Source organism: Jaculus jaculus, chromosome 1 (assembly GCF_020740685.1).
Source record: "Jaculus jaculus isolate mJacJac1 chromosome 1, mJacJac1.mat.Y.cur, whole genome shotgun sequence".
NCBI classification, from domain to species: domain Eukaryota; kingdom Metazoa; phylum Chordata; class Mammalia; order Rodentia; family Dipodidae; genus Jaculus; species Jaculus jaculus.
In genome coordinates, this window is record NC_059102.1 from 81,486,038 (window position 1) to 81,510,797 (window position 24,760).

The window sequence follows — 24,760 nt, forward strand, 5'->3', positions numbered from 1 at the left end:
AAGGCCCAGACAATACAGAGGGAAGGGCTTGGGGAGTGGGGATGGATGGGGGGGGGGCACAAAACTGAACCCAAAATGAACTGGTGCCATAGAAATCTTTATTGTTGAACATAGACTAAAAGGTTGAAATCTCAACAGAAATATGGGGGGAGTACCTGAAAAGAAGGGCCTTGAAAAGGGTGGGATGAAGCCTAACCTTAAAATTTTTATTCTCCTTTCTTTTTCTTTTTTTTCTTTATTTCCTTTGCTCTGAGCTATAACTCCTAGTACCAGGATGCAGTTTCCACCCACAATGACCTGTTGATTGGAAAGACCTCAAAGGTTCTCAAAACAAGACAGATTTCTGTCAAAACAATTGATTACCCACTTGAGGTAAATGGTAATACCCTAGTGCTGAATACCATATATTACTTGCATAGAACATGGAGAGACCTGGCTGGAATCCAGAAGAGAGCTAGACCCCAGACAGTTAGCCCATCTAGTGCTGGATAGAGCTACATGAGCTCATGGGGGAAAGTGGTCAACTGTCCAAGTAACCCAGGGTCTAAACTACTCAGAAGCAAATACCCTGACATGATGTATATACAAGTGCAATAGTGACATACAGCCTTGGTGGGTAACCAGTAACTTTCTGATTGGCTAAGAGATCCACTCAGTGGAAAGGAACCCATACCTGGAACAGGGAAACAGGTCAAAACCCTATACAGATAATGATTTTGCTCTCTTATGCCAAGCCCCCACTAATCTTGGGTTAAAAAAAGGGGTTACATAGATAAAATTCTTTCTAAATTAATAACACTATCCCATTTACCCTTGCTGACTTTACTGTCTGTTGAAGAAACTACTCTTCTTTTTCAGATGGGAGTGAGACCCTAGGAAATAAACTACCCAACACACTTCAGCCAATTCACAGTTGAAACCACAGAGGAACTAAGAGGTTGAGCAAGAGTGATGCTTCCATGGTGAATCTGATAATCAGTGCCAGGGTGAAGGAGACAGATGCTGAGGACACTCAACAGTTACCGAAGCAGAAATTCAGAGGCTCCTAAGCACCCATGACTGCAGTAGACTTAAAACACACCCAACATGGCTCAGGGCATTTTGCAGAACAGGGAGTGGAAAGATTGTTAGAGCCATAAGTTGGGACATTATGACCTGAGGCACTGCCTCTCCCCAATAACTGATTGCAGATCCCCTAATGCATAACCCACAACCTTCACAGGGAAAACCCATGACCCCACTGAGGATGGCCACCTTTGGAAGGGGGGCAAGGATGAGGGAAAGGATAGTACCAACACGTGATGTAGCCATTCTAAGTACGTCTGTAATTAATAATTTTTTTTAAAGTTGGGTTTCCATAGAACATACATGATGCACAATCAAAAACCATCCATGGTTGTTTTAACTTTTATTGCCTAGGAACAGCTAATTACCAGCTCATGTATTACAATTATATACTGTTCAATATACAGTCTCCAAAGTAAAATATGACTTCTTTATACTCCCACTCAATAAATACTTACTTTTTCATGACAGAAAATTTAAAGATAATAAGAAGAATATCATCATAATTTTTGTATGCTTAATGTTAAGGAGTCTGATTGCATTATTGAAGTCACTGATTGTATAGACTACCACAAGATAGGTCTCAAATAGCATTGAGTACATCTTCATGACTGGTCCCCTAAACTAGAGTACTGGAAGGAGCCCTTGCTGCACAGTCACACAATTCCACCACAGTTTTTTCAACTATATCATAATACTCAACTGAGATGGGATGCTTGAACTGTCCTTGAACTGCCATTTTATGCTCAGTGGTATAAAATATTGCAAATAAGGCTGTTTTGTGTCCTGTTTCAAGCCTTATAACTTTTCAACTTTCAGATATGGATCTGTAAAACATGTCTCATATTTTTGTGGAAGCCATCTAGGATTCTCAATGGAAAGACCTTCAAGAGGTCTCCATGCTCGACTTTTAGATAGATGCTATTCCCATGCCTGCTGCCTTCCAATTGCAAGTTTCAATTCTGTCATCCATGCTTCCATTTTATTAATTGTGAACTTTGCTGTATTAACATATCACATTTTGGTCACATTCCCAAATCTCTTGTATCCCCTCTCCACCACTCCCATTCTGCTAAGGGTCCTCTTCAGTGGGGTCATGTTATTCACTGTGGGGTCATGAATGCATCAGTCAGTCCATCTCTGTGGAAGGGACAATGCCTAAGGATACTCCTTCCCTCCCTGCAGATCTTACTATTTTTACACCTCCTCTTCGGCAATGCTCCCTGCTGCTATGTCTCCTTTACTGTCAGGCTCTCTGGATAATTGTCTGCTTGTCTGTTTTGATGAGTTTTGAGTCTCCTCAGTGTCTATCACCATCATCCACATGCTGCCATTTTTCAGCCACCTGTACTTCCCTTTCCTTGCACTCCTGCTTGGCTCGTTTGCCCCTCTCTCTCTGCAGCTCATCCTCTCCTTTGTTGTTTGGGACTCATCCCGAAGTGAGTCTCGTTCCAATTTCTGAGTATTGAGAACATCTTCCACGTTGGTATTTCAGAATAGGGATTTGTCAGAACCACTGTACATTGCCGAGGCACCCGAGTCACCCTTTTCAGCTGCCTGGTCCTCTTCATCTGTCAAGTCAGCATACATGGCCAGCAGGGTGGCTTTTCTGCCTCTCCCCCCTTCTTATGACACCCATCCTGGGCTTCACAACAACCTGGGCCTGCTTCTCAATGTGGGTAGCAATGGCCTGCATCTCATCATTTTTTGCTTTGGTGACAACATTCTGCGTTTCAGACCATCGTTCTACAATTTAACTGCAGAGATCAAGGAGGAAATCATCTTCAAGGAAAGCAGAGAGGATACCCTGCAGAACACCCAGCTTCGAATCTTCTTGTAGGACACCAAGGATGTAGGCACCCTATAAGGCTTGGTCTGCTTGCAACACCTGCAGCCCTGGTCCAGCCAACATCCAAAGCTCTGCTCTCTCCCTCACCTGGGCTGCCTCTTAGCTCCACTGGGTCCTCCATCTCGGGGTCAGGGTCCTCTACATTTTCTTTTCATCCTTGAGTCCTACACATGTTTTCATAATCTCAGAGTAATCTCTTGCTTACCTAGGCATTGTCCTAGAGAGTAAGAAGATGTGGATTCCCAGGCATACATAGCTATCATTATTCGTACAGAAAGGCTAGCATAATGTATATAAATTGGTGAAATATAATACAATTCCATATTAATATCATAGGCATATATTTTAATGGTTACAAGGTACTTTGTTTAATGAATATTTGTGTTAGAAGAACCCATCTTTGATCTGGACCTGAGGAGATAAATGACTTAGTGCACTCCACTCCAGCCCCAGCGGGAACCTCAGAGGAATTGGGGAAATGAGCAAGAGGGCTACTTTCTTTGTTAGCTCAAGGGTTATGGAGATAGATACTGAGGACACAAAACACCTACCAAACCAGAGACCCAGAGTTCGTAAGGGCCCATCACTGAAGTAGACTTAAATGCTCCCAGCATGGCTCAGGGAATTTTGTTGAAGAGGGGGTGGAAAGATTGTTAGAGCTGCAAGTTGGGACATCTTGCACAGAGACATTGCCTCTCCCCCTACCCCCTACTGCATTACCCACAATCCCCATGGGTATGACCTGCATCCCCAATGAGGAAGGCCTTTTCAGGAAAGGGTCAGGGAGGAGCGAAAGGATGGTAACAACATGGATTATTTATAAACAAAATATGTTCATATCTAATAAAAAAGAAGAACCCATCTTTGCTGATCATCAGTGTTGGCTTGGTCTTCTTCCAGCTTCAGAGAGGCAGAGTATATCATTGTGCATGATTCTATTCAGTAGCAGCAGAAAATTTTTGGTCAAAATGAGTGTATATTTTAAATTTTGATAAAAATTGCTATTTCCCACTCAATAAATGATGAAAATGTATACTCCTGACAGTCATACATAAACCCACGGTTTCTGCCAACCTCATCAACATGATGTGTATTTTAATGAAAAATTTGGACTCTTAGGAATTGATTAGATGAAAATTGGTGCTTCACTTACTAAGAGAACAAACAGCTAAACTGATTTTCCTTTCTTCACATATGAGTCTGATTTTCACTAGCTCCATGGCACAGGCTAAGTACTTCTCTCTGAACCTTGGTTTCCTCCATGTCACATTAATTATAACTTAATATATGTAAATACCAGCATGAATAGTGACTCAATCTTTAACCTATAATAACACTAGTACCATTTTATAGATAGAAAAACTCATTTGCATATCTTACATTGAGAGGAAAGAACCATTATATAGAGGGTGTTAGCAGAACTGTATGATGGAGTGCATGTAAAACATCACAATGCTTGGCAAGATATCAGTGCATAGGATTGTTGATGTTTCATTAACAGATGAGAAGCTTCAGCCCTATAGAAATAAAAGTTCTTAAAATATACTTGGAATATTTCATTGTCTTAGGCTGAACTTCCCAAAGTTTTAATATAATATATAAACTGATAAACTCTAGTTTCCATTTATCTCATTATTTATAGGTTTATTCACTAACACTCACTGATTTTAAAATCAACACACCAAAACCACTCTTCAGGAGTACCAGATATCACTGAAAAAAAAATTAAAAATAGTATGAAACTCATAACAAAAACATTATTTTTTCTTCTCTTTAAAAGATACAGTTTAGAGCCGGGCGTGGTGGCACATGCCTTTAATCCCAGCACTCAGGAGGCAGAGGTAGGAGGATTGCCATGAGTTCAAGGCCACCCTGAGATGACAGAGTTAATTCCAGGTCAGCCTGGATCAGAGTGAAACCCTACCTCCGAAAACCAAAAAAAAAAAAAAAAAAAAAAAAAGATACAGTTTGGGAACTGGGAAGTAGCTCATTTAGTAAAGTACTTGTCTCACAAATGTGAGGATCTGAATTTGAATCCCTCACACCCATGTAAATGGTAGGCAGGTGTGATGGTGCTCCTCTAATCCCAGTGCCCAAGAGGCAGACACAGGGATCCCAGGGAAAGCTGGATAGATAGATTGGCTGTCTGCAAACTCTGGATTCAAGTGGGATATCATGCCTCAGTAAATTATCTGGAGAGTGAGGTTGGCATCCTGTGTCGACTTCTGGTGCTCACACATGTGCACGCATGTACATATATACATTGAACATATACACATGTATTACACACATGTGAAAAAAGGTACAGTTTAAAATTCCTATGGTTATACACAAGTTGACAAATGATTATTTGTCATTTTGCTTTAGTTGCTTTTTTCACTATTAGTTATGTACTCAGTATATACAGTCATGTTGGTACCATCGTTAGCTTCCTTCCTGCCCTCCCCCCTCTGCAGGAACCCTCCCTGTTGGGGAATATGGGTCATAAATTGTGAGGTTAGCCATCAGTTATGGGTAAGAGACAATGTCTCTGTGCATAATGACCCAACTTGTAGCTCTAACATTCTTTCCACCACTCTTTCTCAAATTTCCCTGAGCCATGTTGGGTTCATTTTAGATCTGCTTCAGTGATGAGGTCTTGGGAGCCTCTGTGTCTCTGGATATCTGGCTTGGTAGGAGTTGAGTGTTCTCTGTGTGTGTCTTCTTTACCCTTGTGCTGGTACCAGATTCACCAAGAAAGCAGCACTCTTGCTTATTTCCCCAATTACTCTTAGTTTCAGCTGGGGCCCTTTTGAGGAGATGCTTCCTTAGAATCTGCGACTGTCTGAAAAAGTGAAGCAAATTTTCCAGCGGAGAGAAAAGTTAGGACCAGATAAATGGGTTATTATTATTTTTTTTTTTAGAGAGAATTTAATAGGTGTAGGCCCTCTTGCAGCCCATGATTGGCAGGAACTTGATAATGGAGAGCAGGCTCATTTTTTCATATGGTTCTGATTTGTTTCCCAGAACCAGCTATGGGTTACATTCCACTGAGCACATCATTCAGCCAAATCTAGAGCAGTTGGTTTCCCACCATGGCTGTGCACCACTATTGCACTTGTGTGAGCATTGCAAAAGGTTGGTTGCTGCTGAGTAGCTTAGATCATGAGTTCCTTGGAAAGATGTTGGTCATTTTCCCTCAGTTGCTCATGTACCACCTTCTGGCACTATATGAGCAAACTGCCTGGGGACTGACTCTCTTACAGATTCCAGTCAAGTTACTCCATCTTACATACCAACAGCATATGGTGTCTTCAGCAGTAAGGTCTTACCACTAACCTTTGGTGGGTCATCAAGTACTCTGATTGAAATCTGTGTCCTTTTGGGAAACCTTGTAGGTCTCTCTGATCGAGAGATCATTGTAGATGATAGCCACATGCTGATACTGGGAGTTACAGGTCAGCACCCAAGAAGAGAAGGAAGAAAAAGATAGGTAATATAGAAAAGATAGAGAAAGGGGAGAGGGAGGGAGGGAGGGAGATAGAGATAGAGAGAGAGAGAGAACAGAATATTAATGTCAGTCTTCATCATACCCTCTCCAGGGTCCGATGAATTTTCAACCATTTAGTGTGTCTTTTATGATGTAGTATTTTGTGGTACCATTGCCATTTGGGTCCAGTTTTGTGTCCCCCACCCCCACCCTTAATCTCCCCTCTATCCCCACCCACCCTATTGCCTGGTCCTCTAAATGCTTATTAGGTATGTCAGCATCTCGGGTAGATTTAGGTTAAGAGTGGTAGATGAGTGAGAGCAAGTGACAATTATCTTTCTGTGACTGGGTGAGTTCACTGGGAATGATCTGTTCCAGGTTCAACCATTTTTCTTTAAATTTCATTATGTCATTTTTCCTTACTGCTGTGTAGAATTCCATTGTGCAGATATATGAAATCTTGGTTATCCATTTGTCTAATGATGGACATCTGGGTTGATTCCAGTTCTTAGCTATTACGAATTGAGCAGCTATAAACATGGCTGAGAAAATCTCTCTGATCTGAGGTGTGGCACTTTTAGGATAAATGTCCAGTAATGGAATAACTGGGTCTGTTGGTAACTCTATTGTCAACCTTTTTAAGAGTCTCCATATTGCTTTCCAAAGGGGTTGTACCATCTTACATTTCCACCAATGGTGGATAAAGGTTCCTATTTCTCCACATCTTCAGCAGCATTTATTTTCATTTGATTTTTTAATGTTTGCTATCCTTACTGGGGTAAGGTAGAATCTCATAGTTGTTTTAATTTGCATTTCTCTGATGATTAAGGATGATGAACATTTTCTTAAGTGTGTGTTTGCCATTTGTATTTCTTCCTCTGAGAACTGCCTGTCCAGTTCTTCGCCCTATTTTGTGAGAGGGTTGTTTGACTTTTTATTGCTTAGGTTTTTGAGTTCTTTGTAGATTCTAGAAATTAGGCCTCTATGAGTTGGATATCAAGCAAGCATTTTCTCCCATTATGTGAGTTATCTATTGGTTCTGCTTATTGTATGTTTGTCTGTGAGACTTTTCAGCTTCATGAGATCTCAATAGTTAAGTGATTGTTTAAGACCCTGAGGTACTGGGATTTTGTTCAAGAATTCTTTCCCCACTCCTCTATCAAGGAAAGTTCCTCTTATTTTTCCTTCCAGTGGTAACGGAGTTTCCATTCTTATATTGAGGTCTTTGATCCATTTGGACTTGATGATTGTGCATGGCAATCTGTGTGGATCAAGTTTCAATGTCCTGCATATGGTTATCCAGTTTGTCCAGCACCATTTGTTGAGGATATTGTCTTTTTTTCAGCCTATGTTGTTAGGGCCTTTGTCAAATATCAAGTATCTGTAGTTACTTGATCCAAAGTCTGGGTCCTTGATTCTGTTCCATTGGTTTATACTTCTGTTTTTATATCTGTACCATATTGTTTTTATTACTATGGCTTTGTAATATAGCTATACATCAGATATGGTGATGCCTCCCGAGGTGTTTCTTTTGCTGAAGATATGCTTGGATATCTGAGGCCTTCTGCCATTCCACATGAATTTTGAGATCATTTTTTCTATCTCTGTGAAGAACAATGTTGGGATTTTGATTGGCATTACTTTAAATCTGTATATTGCCTTTGGTAGGATAGCCATTTTCACAGTGTTAATTCTATCTATCCAGGAACATGGGTGGTCTTTCCATTTTTCTCAAGTCTTCCTCAATTTCTTTTTGAATATGTTTTATGTTTTCATTGGATAGCTCTTTCACTCCTTGATTAATGTTATTCCAAGTTATTTGTTGTTGCTGTTGTTGCTATTGAAAATGGGACAATATCACTTATTTATTTCTCTACATCTTTGTCTTTTGCATATAGAAAGGTTGCTGATTTTTGTGCATTGATTTTGTATCCTGCTACTTTGGAGAAGAAGTTAAGAGTTTTAACCATTAAGAGTTTTTAGATGGAGGCTCTCAGGTCTTTTATGTACAGAATCATGTCATTTGTGAATGACTTAACTTCTTCCTTTCCAATTTGTATCCCTTTTATTTCTTTCTTCTGTCTTATTGCTTGATCTAGGACTTCTAGTACTATATTGAAGAGCAGAGGTGAGAGTGGACATCCCTGTCTTGTTACTGATCTCAGCGGGAATTCCTCCCGTCTCTCTCCATTAAGTATTATTTGGGTGTTAGGAGCTTTATATCTAGCCTTTATTATATTGAGATATAAACCATATATGTCTATTCTCTCTAATGTTTTGATCATGAAGTGATGTTGCATTTTGTCAACGGCCTTTCTGCAACTATCAAAATGATCATGTTGTTCTTGTTTTTAAGCTTATTTATGTGGTATATTACATTGACAGACTTCCAAATGTTGAACCACCCCTGTGTTCCTGGGAGGAAGTTTACCTGATCAAGGTGGATAATGCTTTGATGTGTTATTGGATTCAGTTTGTGAGGATTTTGTTTAGGATCTTTGCATTTAAGTTCATCAGGGAAATAAGCCTATAGTTTTCTTTTCTTGTGGCATCTCTGCCTGGCTTTGGTACTTTCCCTATTCTCTAATTGTGTGGCACAGTATGAGAAAAATTGGTTTCAGTTCTTCCATGAAGGTTTGATAGAATTCAGCTGAGAAGCCGTCTGGTCCTGGACTCTTCTTTTTGGGGAAGTTTTTGATCACCTGTTAATCTTGAAGGGTGTGATAGGTTTGTTTAGGACATTAATCTGCTTTGAGTTTAGCTTTGGTAGGTGGTATGTGCCCAGGAATTCATCCATTTCCTCCATATTATCCAGTTTTCTGGAGTAGAGGTTTTTGAAATAAGTCCTGATGATTCTGCGAATTTCACTTATATCTGTTGTGATATCTCCTTTTTCATTTATAATTTTGTTAATTTGAAGCAACTTTTTATTTTTCACTTGATCAAATTAGCCAGGGATTTGTCAATGTTATTTTTTTTTTCTTTTTCAAAGAACTAGCTCTTTCTTTTATCAATTTTCTTGTTTTCTTAGTTTCCAGTTGATTAATTTCTAATCTGACCTTTAAACATTTCTTTCTGTATGGAGCTTTTTGGGTTGGATTCTTCTTGATTTTCCAATGCCTTTAGGTGGATGGTTAGATTATTGATTTGGGGGTCTCTCTGTCTTTATTATGAAGACATTTAGTGCTATGAATTTTCCCCTGAGGACTGCCTTCATTGTGTCCCATAAGTTTTGGTACAATGACTGTTCCCAAGAGCCTAGAGACACAGGTGGAGCTACACTGGCCTGCCTGGGTCTGCACAAGGATGGGTGGGGGTGCAGGAAGTGGATGGTGATCCCAATTCTGGAGGAGCATGGGGATGGGTAGCTGTGGAGAGTGGGATGGTGTTCCCAAGCTTAGATGCATGAGTAGAGCTATGCTGACCCACTGGCTTGGGCCTGGGCATGGGGTGGGGAGTGGCAGTGATTGGGAAGATGTTGGTGTGCTGGGCAGAGGTAGTGGGACGGTGGTATTGTGGGGCAGGGAGAATGTTCACCCATGCCTGGTGGTACAAGTGGAGCTAAGATGGCCTGGGTCCCCTGGCCTGCAGTTAGTGCAGGGGAACCTGTGGCTGGGACTATGGCTAGGACAGCTGCTTGGGGAGACTGGAGGGCTGGTGGGCTACCTTGAGAACATGGGAATCAGCCAATTCCTTTTTTAAAATCCCTCCACACCCTCCCACTGGAGGTCTATTAGAGGCTGCGCCTCCTAGAAGACTTAATGAACCCTCCATGTCTTGCCTTTCCTTCCTGGGGCAGTAAGGTGTGGTTAGGTGGACACCATCTTTACAGGAAGTCCCTTTAGTTGCTCTTTACATGTGTAAGTAATTCAACATTACAAAGAGATAGTGTCCCTCACTTTTTGGCACCATTCTGTCCTTTTTAAAAGCAATCCATATTAGGACTTCATAGATACATGGGTTCAATTTTGATATATTCAGAAAAATTTTGTTCTGTAACTTCTTTATTAAACATATGAGGTTTGAGACCTACATAGGATTTTCTGCTCATGTTAATTGTGATTTAGTTTGTTAATATTGTTTACCCTGGCTTATATTGGAGATTCAGACAGCTTTAAAATTTTACTATAACAAAGAATGACACCAATAAACTTGGATAAATTCTCATTGTTTCTGGGTCCTACTTACCTCTAATCCAAGTTGTCGGGTTATTAAAAAGTTTGTTTTTCCCTTTTACTGGACAATACTAGTTTAAAAGTCTTGACTGATTTATGCTTTTAGTGAAATATATTATTTCCTTCTTCCCACATCTCCAACATTAAGTGTTGTAATTTATAATATTAATTTTAGATATTTTTAATATGTGATAAGTAAGACTTGCATTGTGTTTCAACTTATAATTCCATAGGTATTGTGAAGATGAGCATCTCCATATAGTTTTAGGCTACTCAAATTTCTTATGTCTGATTTGATCACTTTTTTTATTAGTTCTGTACATAGTGTATATACAGCCATGTTGGTACCATCATTAGCCTTCTCCCTGTCCTCTCCCCTCCAAAGGGACCCTCCTTATTGGGGGATATATGTCATGCATTATGGTGTTAGCCATCAGTTGTGGGTAAGAGACAATGTCTCTGTGCATAATGTCCCAACTTGTGGCTCTAGCATTCTTTATGCCCCCTCTTCCACAAAGTTCCCTGAGCCATGTTGGCTTCTTTTTCGGTCTACTTTTGTGATGAGGTCTTGGGAGCCTCTGTCTCTCTGAATATCTGGTTTGGTAAGAGCTGAGTGTTCTCTGTGTCTATCTCCTTCACTCTTGTGCCAGTATCAGGTTTCCCAAGAAAGCAGCACTCTTGCTCATTTCCTCAATTACTCTATGGTTTCAGCTGGGGCCCTGGTGAGGTATGATGGGCTGATTCTCTCCTCAGGTTCTGTGTCCATCTGAAAAAGAGAAACAAATCCTCCAATGGAGAGTGAAGTCAGCACCAGATAATGGGATAACCATTATTATTTCAGAGAGAATTTAATAGGTGTAGGCCTTCTTGTAGCCCATGATTTGTGGGGGCTTGATATTAGAGAATGGGCTCATTTTTGGATATGGTTCTGACTTGTTACCCAGAACCAGCTATGGGTTCTGTTCCACTGAGTGGATCAGTTAGCCAAATCAAGAGCAGTAGGTTATCCACCAAGGCTGTGTACCACTATTACACTGTGTGAGCATTGCATCAAGTTGTTTGCTGCTGAGTAGCTTAGACAAGTTGCTTGGAGAGATGTTGGTCAGTTTCCTCCAGTTGCTCATGTAGCCCCTTCTGGTACTAGACAAGCTAATTGTTTTGGGACTGATTCGCTTCCAGATTCCAGCCAGGTTGCTCCATGTTCTGTACCAATAGCATATGGTGTCTTTGGAAATAGGGTCTTACCATTAACCTTTGGTGGGTCATCACTTTGACAGAAATCTGTTTTCTTTTGAGAAACCTTGCAGGTCTTTCTGATCTACAGCCCACTGTGGATGTTAACTACCTGCTGTTACTGAGAGTTACAGGACAGTGCCAAGGGAAAAGAAGGAAAAAGATAGGTGATATAAAAGAGAAAGAAAGAAGAGAAAGAAGAGTTGGGGGAAGAGAGATAAATAGAAGAAGATTAAGGTTAGTCTTCATCCTATCCTCTTCGGGGCTCTGTGATTTAGGTGCTCCCTCTAAGGACCTGATGAAGGTTCAACTTTTTAGTCTGTCTTTCAAGATATAGGATTTTATGGTACCATTTCCATTTGGGTCCAGTTTTGTGCCCCCCACCCTGATTTGATCACTTTAGTACTTAGTAATAGTCAATTGTGTGCTACACACAAATCTTCATATGTGTTTTCCAATGAATTCTTTCTTTTTAATTTTTTTGTTCATTTTTATTTATTTATCTAAGAGTGACAGAGACAGAAAGAGGCAGAGAGAGAGAGAGAATGGGTGCACCAGGGCTTCCAGCCACTGCAAAGGAACTCCGGACGTGTGCACCCCCTTGTGCATCTGGTTAACGTGGGTCCTAGAGAACTGAGCCTTGAACCAGTGTTGTTAGGCTTCACAGGCAAGCACTTAACCACTAAGCCATCTCTCCAGCCCCAATAAATTCTTTAATCTAGCATTCTATATTGGGTTTTTCCTCCTACTTAGATGTTTAATATTTTAAATTACATAAACATTTTGTGATTTTTTATATTAAATATTGTCAAATTTTACATATAATATATATATAATATTATATATCTCTTTTGTATTTTTAAAATTTTTGTGTAGTATATTATTTCTTTCTTTAACTAAATAAGTCAGTTTATTAAAATAGTTGACATTAGGCATCTGCAATGGTGACTTCAACCTCCACTCCTGGCTCAATGCTGATGGAAGTAATCTGTTTAACAATTTCAGAGGGACTGTGTAAATCAATGAGTTGCTTGTGGATTCTCATCTGGAAGCGATCCCATGTCTTGGAACTTTCACCACAAGGTGTTTTCCTTGTAGTTATTCTCAGTGTCTTGGTGGGCATGTGAACTGGTCCTTTCACTTTGAGGTTCTTGTTCTTGGCTCCTCTGATCAAGTCAGCACACACTGAAGAAGAAAACACCTTTCAGTTCATTCAAAACGAAACCCTGTTCTCCTAAGGAGCTCTGGCTTTTGCCAGTATATTATTTCTTAATGCAATTTCATTGTCTATGAAGCTACTCCATTTTTTCTCCTCCTGAATGTTCAAATATCAATTTCTTAAAGCTCCAGAGAGAATATGTTATAATTACCACTCCCCAAATGTATGACAGTATAGTCAAAGAGAAGACCTTATGTAAAACCTATACCGATACCTGCAGGGGTATAAAGATTATTTGAGAATTTATCATGATAACTGGTACACAATAAATGCTGAACTAATGGGAAATATATACATATTTGTATTCATTATTATTGATAAAATTATTAATAATAGCTTGATAGTAACTTAGAATATAAGTTTACTTAGGGCTAATTATTTAAATAAAAATAGATGATTAAGATCCACAAAATGAAAGAAATAAATGTTTACATTTTTCCTCTTTGTGCATGTTCATGTGGAAGTCTGTGCACATATGTGCACATTCATGCAGAGGTCAGGGAACAACCTTGGGTAGAGTTCTTTGGATTCTGTCCACATTTTTTTTTTTTTTGATACAAAGTCTTCTCACTTACTAGGTTAGACTGGTTGGCCAGTGAGCACCAGGTATCCACATATCTCTGCTTCTCCTCATGTGCATGCACCACTGTGTCTAGATTATAAATATATTTTTGTTTATTTATTTGCAAGGAGGAAAAGACGAGAGAGAGAGAGAGAGAGAGAGAGAGAGAGAGAAAGAGAGAGAGAGAGAGAGAGGGAGGGAGGGAATGAGAATGAATATGGGTGCATCAGGGCCTCTAGCCACTGCAAACAAAGTCCAGATGCATGTGTGGCTTTGTGCATCTGGGTTTGTATGGGTACTGGGGAACTGAACCTGGGTCATTAGGCTTTGTAGGCTAGTGCCTTAACTGCTGATCCATCTCTCTTTAGCTACAAATGTCCAGATTTTTTATTTGGGGTCTGAGGATCCAACTCATGTTTATGAGATAATCACTTTATTGAGTCATTTATCCCCTCAGCCATATATTTATATTTTTGATTGGGTTTCTTATTTTTTTAAAATCAATTTCTAATTGTCTGATCTTGGACAAGTCACTTTAACTACTTGTATTTGTGAGTTTACCATCTATTAACAAGGGATCTTAATAATTCTTAGTTGTCATTCCATGGGAGGGAATTGATGCCTAATGCTGAAAACCTAGTTGAAGGCCATGGGGCACAGTAGGGAAGATACTACTGTTGTTTGGCTAAATGGTTATGTTGTGCCCATCAGTTTGCCTAATAGTGATGTTTATGCCCATACATTAGTGTTGCTGTCACCTTGGGTCAGAGAAGCTTTGTTTTGTAGGTGATGGTGACAACTGGAGCAATTCAAACTTGAAGTGCTGAGAAGTGACTGTTCAGTGCTCAGAGTTAGAGACATCTTTATCATACTCTTCAAAGCTGAGAGAACATCAAGGAAGATAGAATAGAAAGAATGTAAGAGCCAGAGGATGGAGAGGACTGCTGTGAAATGCCGTCTTCTGGACAGGACAAGAAGAGTCCATTGCATTTGTTACCTCAAAGCGGCTCTCGTTACCTGCACAAGACTTGCCTAATATTAGCCCATCAACATTCCATCATAGATGATGAAGACAAGGAAAAACTGACATCAAGTAATACTTACCTGTTAAAATTCTGGTATTAGATGAAATCATAGTCATAAAGAAATATGTTCATCTAAACCTTGCCTGGGAAGAAAGAATTCACTGTTTATTTTATTGTGTTTATCTTGATGGTAGCAATAAATAATAATTTTAAAATCATGATGTTTATCTGATAATCAGTGATTGATTAGTTTAGACTTGAATGTTAGCTTGATTGTACATGGAAAATGTTTAAAAATTGATAGGAATGTCCCTCTTAAAATTTAAACTCAGAAATATGAGTGCAATATATTAGTCTCCATTTTATAGAAAATGAAAACAGCTACCTAAATAGTGGATGGTGATTCTGTGGGTTCCCAAGGCATCTCAGCAAACACGGGAATTGGCCACATTGCCGCAGACAGCTAGCTCACTTAACTTTTTGTTTCTCAAATGTCAGCTCTAGGCAAGACCACAACTTTAAGTTATGCCTGAGTGGGTGGGAGAAAGCAGGAGTGGGTGGGGAAGACTGATCTGGGTAGGAGGTAGGCTGATTGCCAGATTCCCCAGGGTGATTGAGAAAGCTTTTTATTATAATTTAGTAGAAAGTCTTATGCCAAAAATGTTTCCATAAATACATACAAATGTTGGTTCTTGTTGAAAAATGCAAATCAGATGGTTTCAATGTTTGGAAGTTTAAATCTTATTTGGAATACCTTAAATAACAAGCACAAACATTTATATGTGTACATATACACATTTAAATGTATACCAAATTAAGCACATCGAAAATATATTATAAAATGGTATTAATAGGCCCCCACTGACATCAGACTGAAATGCAAATCAACTGATGCAACCCTGGAAGCCATGCAGGAGCTTTCATCACCACACCAAGCATTCATTAGACTTCTCTTTAGGTCAAATTTAAGCAACCACAGCCCCAAGCAGGCAGAACCAAACATCTGGTCTGTCTAGCTGCATCATTCCTTTTCCAAAATATTAATCTACTTTTAGGCCATCAAAACAATCCTGGGCAGATTAAATGTGCCACTGTCTGATACAAAGCTTGACCATCCAATGTCAAATGGAACTGACCTTACCCTGGTCTACTTTTCAGGTAAATATTAGAGAAGTGATTCAGAACTAGAGTATGTCTATAAGCTACTGAGAGCTACTAATGAAGCTAACCTGAGATTGCCTATCCCTCATAGAGCATCCATAGAATATTTTGATTGGTTTTGATTATAAATGTCTTCAATTTGCTTCATTAAAAACTCTGTGGAAGCTGGGGATATGGTTCCATGGCTATAGGTGCTAGCTTGCAAAGTCAGCCAGCTTTGGTTCAATTCCTGAGCATCCACATAAAGCCAAAAGGGGAGTGAGTATACCTGTGATCCCAAAGCACCTACAACAATGGAGGCAGAGCCAGGAGAACCTGAAGCTTAAGGGCAAGCTACTGTGATGTTCCTTTGCAGCAAGTGAACTTGTCTCAAAGACAGAGAATAGGTAATCAAAGTTGAGCTCTGCCTTTCACACTTGTGCTATGACCAATGTGCACACACACACACACACACACACATACACACACACACAAATTTTTTGAAACCTAAAAAAAATCTTTCAGGACAAAATCAAAGTAGCTTCTGAGCTGTGGTGGTCAATTCAGTTCTAAATACTGTATTGTTAGGAATCAAAAAAATTGGATTTTTATACTAATAGTTAATTTAGCAAAAATTTTCCAAGTACAATGTACACTGATGAAAGATTTTATATTTGAATTGAAAGGTAAATCCTCACTTAGGGCACTTTCATAAATTGTTGGCAATTCTATTCTAATCCCTAATCAAAAATGCACTGGAGGAAGTTTTTATGAAAATAAAGTCAGCAACTCAGAACATAATTCTAACACAATACAATCTAAAGATATAATAATTTGATGCTTACCTGCTGAGTAATGATGATATTGCAAGTTAAAAGTCTTTGATTTCTGAAATTAAACCAATATGTTTACATAAGACTGGAAAATTGTCCATGGACAGTACAAGCACTGTAGTTCACAGCATTCAGTACTCTTGACTCTGAGCCAAGGTGTTGCAGGCAGCAATGTTTTGCACTACATGGCGGATGGCATGCACAGTGCAAAGTGTGCATGCTATGTGTTTAGAACCAACGTTGCAGCGAAGGCATGGGATGCAGCACAGACAAGCATGGCCATAATTCCTTAGTATTCATTACACGTTTGGCTGGGAAGTAATTTTTGTCTGTTCTGAAAACCTTAGACTGTTGCCAAATTTTTTTGTGACATTCACATTCAACTATAGAGTTGTAACCTCCAGTTTGAGAAGTTGTGATTTAAATGAAGGGTCACTCTTGGTACTGTACTGTACATTTTATGCATTTAGAAAAATGCCTGATGTCATGTATCTACCACTATGTATATCCAGAATGGCAGTTTATTGTCAGGCTGCTTTGAAACAGCAAGAATTGGTATCTAGAAACCAACACTTGATTTGCACTAGCAAGGATGGTTATCTAGAAACTGACAAGGATACTTTACACAAAATTACCTTACATTGTTCACCTTCCAGGAGCTCTAGTTTTCAGGCAAAAACACAATACTTTGAAACTCTGTTGTCTTGAGTGGAAGAAGTATCATTCTTGAAAGCCATCCTTGTTAGAAGGAAGGGATGGTTGCAGTTTTCTAAGGAAGCAATGTACCCACAGTGGTCACCAGAGCTGGAAGTTGGATAGACAGAGCTTAGAGATAACACAGTTATATGACAACTAGGGCACAGAAAATGGTTGCAGTTCAACACAGATTTGCTTTAGAATCTTAGGGTTTAGTCAAAGTCTATCACTTAATTTGTGGGGTCAGTATAAGAAGCAAATCTATTGTATCCTGATTAGTACATTTGCTGCATTTAGTGGGTGAGAATCATAAGTTCTTGTGAAAGAAAGCACAAAAACAATTTTTAATAGTATGATATAGGCCAGGACTGATGAGAATGCAAAGAAGGGAAGGTACTTGTGTCAGAGATGTTAATACAAGGACATTTTTATTAATATTTTATTTATTTGCAAGTAGAGAGAGATGGAGAGAGAGAGAAGACAGAGAAAATGGGTATGCCACATCCTCCAGCTGCTGCAAATGAACTCCAGATGCACGTGCCACTGTGCATCTGGCTTTACATGGGTCCTGGGGACTAGACCCAAGTTGTTAGGCTTTACAGGCAAGTGGCTTAACCACTGAGCAATCTCTCCAACCCAGCTTTGCAAAATTTGTAATAACTTAATTAACTTTGTATAGAGGCATGAGGGAAAGGAGGACATGACTGGCATACGAAAGAGAAACATATACTGGAGAAACAGCCATAACTGGCTGGCTTCAAATATGGTTTGAGAGGAGCAAAAAACTGTGTAAATGAAATGTTTTCATCACAAGCCCTGAAAAAAAAGACCACATAGCTGAAGTAACTGAAGGACTATGAGAGATGACAGAAGTTGTGACCATCCTATAAATCTAAATTTCCTGGAAAACATTCTCCCTATCATCTTCTCCTCAATTTATCAGAACCACCAATCTCTCCTGGGCATCTTGGCTAGGAAGAGACATCTGGGTTTGCATGAGCATAAACAAAATGATTTATGAAAGACATTTCTTTACACCTTTTAACACAGATAAGTCAAACTATTGCAATACAACTTCTGTCCTAGAAAATAAAATGTGATATTTATACATTTTTAATAACAGAAAACTACTGAAATTAGTCTCCTGCCAAGAAGAATTGTTGTAAGTGGTAAATTCAGGACTGGTCAAAGAAAGTATGGACTTAGCTAGGCTCCCATTATTCTCAAGAACAAAGTGTATTTCTTTGCCAGTAGGTGTCACTGCAGGCATTAAACACAGCTCATTTCTCAGGAACTTTCTCCCATAAATGTTGGTGCAATTCAATTGGTAGAGCAAAGTTATGATAGGCACAAAGGATATTTATTCTGAAAAGCAATATATTTTATCATGGCTATGAACTTGCAAAAACATTGGCTTAAAGAAACTGAAGGGTATGCTTTAAATGAACTTACTTTAATATAATATAGAGCATCAGTAAGAACATAGTATGTGATTTTAAGTATATACAGCAGATTTTTCTATAAAAGATAACATTCAGTCTTCAGAATTGTCTTATAGAATATGACTCATAGGAAGAATTTATTGAGAATTCACAGACCCAATAGTTTCTCTCTAAATCTTTGTTTAATTGATATCTTTTCTGTATAATGTATGTTTTCCTTGTAAATTTTGTTAGGGAAGGACAAGAACTTTAGCTTGAATGATGTTAGGTACCTTTTGGGTTTCTCTGGCCTCAAAAATCTCATATGAGGACTTAAGGATCTTGTGTAGGAGATAAATTTACCAAGTCTTTTAGAAAAGTGCATTTTAGTGGTTACAAAACAGAGAATTTTACTTCATTTCTACATGATCTGAGTTGACTCATTAATGCAAATCTTTTGTTTGAGGAATTCTCAGTAGAAATCCCTGAACTTTGAAATTCATTTGCCTGCTGGAAGTGGTGGCGATTTTTATTTATGTATAATTTAAGGGTGAGGTGCATGAATGTGCCCCTAGCAACTCTTTCATGGGCTCCACTTTACAAATTGAAACTTATAGTGGTGGTCATAGAGCTTTGCAAGGGTGACTTGAGGGCAATCTAATTTACCTAAGCTTTTCAAAGGTGAACTCAACCTTTTCAATCATAAATTAAAATTTTATATCTGTTTTCAAATCAGAAACAGCACACCTTACATATCTGCAGGGCATAAGGGCTGTTATTGCTTGGCCTACCTACATTGATTTCAACAAGAAAGAGAAGAAAACCCTAGACATCTTGTGTTTTAACACGTAGCTATTATATCTAAACTATTTGGAGACGTTCTTGTATGTGTGTGCATGTGTGTGTGTGTGCATGCACAGAAACTTTATGAGTCCCTTACCTTTCTGTGTGTACAAACACTCATCTGTGACGATTTTTGTTGTTAAATTTATGAGTTATTATGACATGATCAGGAATAGAATTTCTCCACATAATATTGTAGTTAAAAGTCCATATCATGAAATAAAGCAGCCTCAAATAATTATACCTTCTGAGCACATAACAGTAGATCCGTATTGACTATAAAGTATAAACACTTCTTTCTGCAAAGCCCACATTAAAGATCTCTTAATGGAGATAGTAAAATGAAAAAATAAAGTATATCAACTACATGGCATGCTCAGCAACCTTGGAGTGGTACTCATATGTCAAGTCTCATGCACACTCGTTGGCTAATTCCAGTTTCCTTATATCCTAAACACTAATATCCTATCACTATATATATATATGTATATATATGTGTGTATATATATATATATATATATATATATATATATATATGTATATATATATATATGGTGGTAGAATATTTTATATATATATATATGTATATGTATGTATACACACACACACACACACACACATATATATGTATATATGTATATATATACATGCTGTATAGTATCATGTTAAGACTTGTGTTTGTAGTATGCTAGGATGGTGAAATTCATATAGGGAATTAGATTTTTTTCAGAGTCTTAGGGCCATCTCAATTCAAAAGCACAGGTTAGACTAGAAAAGGGCATTAAGTTGGGAAATTATAATCAGTTGTTGCCACTCAAGAAGTAGGCACAGACATTTTAAATCATCTGGAATTTGAGGCAACTTGGAATTTTCAGAGCAAAGGCATTATTGAACCAAGCCCTGAAGATGGTTTGCTGAAGGATGGAGAGAACTAGCTGAAGAGATGGATGGATAAAGGCCTGTCTGGGTAAAAGAGACATATTGGGGTCATTTCCAAATCCTGGCTTTGCTATCTGATCTTGGATTCAGTATTTTCACAAACTGTAGTAAAGCTAAGACAGGAAATTTGTCTTCATTTATACAGCATTTGGATGATTTTGTAAATGAGCATTAAAATAGAAGGAAATGGAAAAATAGGAGCAAGTGAGGTGCTTTTTTGCATTTTAAAAGGAAATTTATTAGTAAGAATGATAGGTCTAAAAAATTAAATCTTAATTTAAGTATTTATGGCTTATTCACACACTGACAGGTAGGGATCTTCATTCCAAAGGATTCATATATTTCTGCAAATCCCAAAATATTATATACTCAGTTTCTATTTTTGTTTGCATTTTACAGATTTCCTGACAATTTTAACCCAGACTTATTTCTTCCTTTTTATATTTTATTTTTATTTATTTGACAGTGAGAGAGAGAGAGAGAGAGAGAGAGAGAGAGAGAGAGAGAGAGAGAGATACAGAGGAAGGGAGAGAATGGTTGTACTAGGGCCCCAGCCACTCACTGCAAACCAATTCCAAGTGCATGCACCACCTTGTGCATCTGGCTTCATGGGTCCTGGGGAATTAAACCTGGGTCCTTTGGCTTTTCAGGCAAGTGCCTTAATGGCTAAGCCATTCCTCCATTCAAAGTAACTTCATAAACATGGAGAAAAGAGTATTATTCATGAAGATTTGAGAGTTTCTTCTGTGATAGAATGTCCTCACTTGTTTAATTGCCTACATATTATACTGCCAAGTATGAATAAAAGCACATATTTGTTATTTAGATGGAGTTATCCAATGGATCCAGCAGAAATATATTACTTTAAATTAGAGTTTTGGCTTGAAAGCTGTTTATCCCTTTGGCATATGGATGGGTTGCATCAGAAAAGAGGCAAGTACTCATTTGGTTTAGAAGCTGCCCAATTCCTAAAAGACCAGCTTCAACTTTCTCTATTACAATGAGAACTTGGAGTCCAATGTAATGAAGTGATGGAGGCACAACAATTTATGGAATCAGGAGCAAAGTTAAGTTTGGATTCATCTGTGCCTTATAGTCTCATGATCTCACCTCAACCATGAGCAATGGCGTTTATAGTTGAACAATGGAACTGGAATTGAACAGATCCGAATTTGGGTTTTGACTTTCCATCTACTAGATATGTAATCTTGGAAAACATTATTTTTCTGGATTTCTGTGATCTTATGAAAGTCTTATGAGAACTGAATAAGAAACCTTATGGGAAGTGCCTGGCAATTTTAAATGTTAAGCAAGTGGTAGTTTTATCATCTTACTTTTCCCATGGTATTGGCTGCAGTGAGTTTTACATTTTTAATTAAGACACAACCTTTCTGTGATAGCTCCTTGATGAAAGTGGATGTGTCAGCAATCAAGGTCACAATGTGTGTGCTAGCATTACATGTTAGGAGAAATAGGAATGTGTTTGGAGTCTAAGTACCCACCCAAACTATTTTGATTGGCTTCCAAAACTAAAGTTTTCTAGAGTTCAGAATGTATCATTTATAACATAACTATAAGGCTATTATTGCTTTCTAATTTTATCTGAATTTAGTTCCTTTATTTGGACTGAAAAATCAGAGGAAGAAAGAGCCTAGAATAATTGTCTCCCACTCTTCAAAAGGGGAACCCCATATTCTTAGATGTATATTTATCTTCAATAGATACCTGGTGACAAATTATATAAAAGGGAAAACTGTAAGCTCTTAATATTGAAACTATAGCACTGAAAGTGTTAAGCTTGCTTTTTAAAAGGCATGTACATTTTTACTAGACGATTTGATTTCATTTTAGACAGTCAGGAAAATACATTATAACTTCCACCAGCATAGCCTTACTAGCTTTTAAGGGTAGGTACCACTGTTAAATATTATTCCATTTGTCTGGCAAAAACACAGGGATCCTGCTTTGGCTTTTGTAGTCTTCAGAATTCACATGAATTTGAAGAGAAGGAAGAGTAGCTTCATGGCAACTCTGTATCTGCAGAATATAAAGATACTATGGAAATCATGCCAGGAAAAGCAATGATATTTCTAGTCCCATCAATCTTAAAATGCTCCTATTAACTTCGAGTCCAAGGAATTTTGCTAGTACATTTTCCATTGATAGACACTCCAAATCATTTTCATATGCACACTGTACTGAACATTTGTCCATAGAAGTAGCGATGTTTCAGTGGTAAATGAAAAAGACTTAATTTCTTATTTTGCGGCAAACTGCTGCCTCCAAGAACTTAAATCAGTGGTAATTTTTCTTGTATTTTTTGGTGTTTTGTTGTTTTTTGCCACACCTCTGAAGACCTAGATATTCAAGTTCTAAAACTGAACACATATTACAACTCTATCCACAAGATTAAAGCATGCAAAGCTCAGTAAAGATCCCAATTTCATGCACTCACTCCCACCATCCCACTGGAAGCACTACTTTGTCACTGATCTATGCCCTGTACACCCCATTTTCAGCTCTAAAATGTAGAAACTGGATGATCTCTGGGCCCTTCCATGTCTGATGGTCTTTATGAGTTGGTTTACCTTCCCATCATTTTTCAAATGTTTCAACAAAAGCTTGTTGAATCAATGTGAAATGAATATGCAGATGTTTGGCACCATATGGTCAGACATCTGGATAGTCACACTAAATTTTTTTTCAGTTTAGAAGGTGTTTTTTTTTTTTTTAAGATGCTGTCTTTATGCTGACTTTGGAGATAATCCTAGAAAAGTGGAATTTTAATGCCAGCTACTATCTAAACTATAATGTATACCTGAGCCACAGAATTTCCAAATTAGAAAAGATGTCAGCCACTTTTCATTATCTTCTAATAGCAATTATCTAACAGTGGGAATGAAGTGTAAGTTTCATAACTTGTTGAATTTCTGAACATCTGCTGTTTCCACTTCTTACCCATCACTGTCATAAAGTAACCATAGAAATAGAAATCTGGCTTTTATTAATAAAATTAAAGAGACCTGTGCAGTAATAAGGAGGTAGCCCACCTCACACTTCATAGTAGTTGTAATGCTCAAATACCTTAGAGGCTTTTTCCTTTTTTATGCTGAAGTTCTTTTTGGGTACACATAAACAGGCCTGCATACCAAAAACATGTAGTCACTGACTACATCCACTAGATGAGAATTGGGCCTGCAGCCATACCACCAACAGACTCAGGACTTGCCAAGGCTCACAGAGAGAAGTCAGGCCAGCTTTGCTCTGGAAAACTTAACTGAAATATCAACTAAGGAGAGAAGAGATTCAGACAGCAGAGGACTCCAGGACCCAATCATGTCCCAGGATCCCAGTTTAAAGGGTGCCATAGCCACTCTGGCTCCTTGCTAAACTGATTTTTGGCAAGGGATCTAATTTCTGTCACCTCCTTCAACAGGGTGCATCTTTTTTGGGGGTTTCTGTCTTTATTTGGATTGCAGGATCTTTTTAAGAAACTTTCTTAAGTTTGAGAAAAAGGTATTTGTGTTCACTTAACCATCCTACCAATGCTGCATCTCCTCTGCCTTCCATGACACTCATTTTATCCCTTACCATCAACCATGCTTTTACACCAAATATCCCATGATACTTAAAATAAGTTACTTATTTATTACTTAGCATACAGAGTTTTGGTCATTATTGTGGAGTTTCCAAACACAATTTGTTTAATTTGATTCTCTTCCTGCCCTTATCTTGCCATCCCCTTGTTCTTCCTTGGAGTCCTCACTTGTTTGTTTACCTGTCACATGTCCTTTTACCTTTGCTATACGCACCTTCACTTTCATCTCGCACTATCCACTCTTGGGCACCCTTGTAGCTTTTTAGGTTTTACCACATTTGCCCCCATTTAGTGCATACTCTTTCCAGACGCTTTCCAATATTAATTCACTTTCGAATTATAAAGCTTGCCCTAAGGATTAAGAGTATTTTTGAATATAGTTAGTGTACTTCATTATTAACACATGATCCCAAGTACAATTCAACTAAGGACTAATAAGTTCAATATTTGAGAAAAAAATTCCAGAGTTCCAAAAATATTAGAAACAAAAATTACATTCAGATGTGAGTTGTCAATATTATCACTGAATTTTCAAAGTTAGCTCTCTTAAGCCTAAGTGAAGGTATCACTCGGTTCTATTAACTCAGTATCCATTCCATTCTTGCCATTTTCATCAATATTGTCCCTATCTGAATCTCTTTTCCAGAAAGCAATAATCCTTATTATTCTGCCTTCAATATCCCCTCGCAATGC

General features: G+C 38.3%; 1 pseudogene; it reads right to left on the reverse strand.

The window, feature by feature from the left end:
- Positions 1 to 206: 206 nt before the first annotated feature.
- Positions 207 to 24,293, reverse strand: LOC101610908 (annotated as a pseudogene).
- Between the last annotated feature and the right edge of the window lie 467 nt (positions 24,294 to 24,760).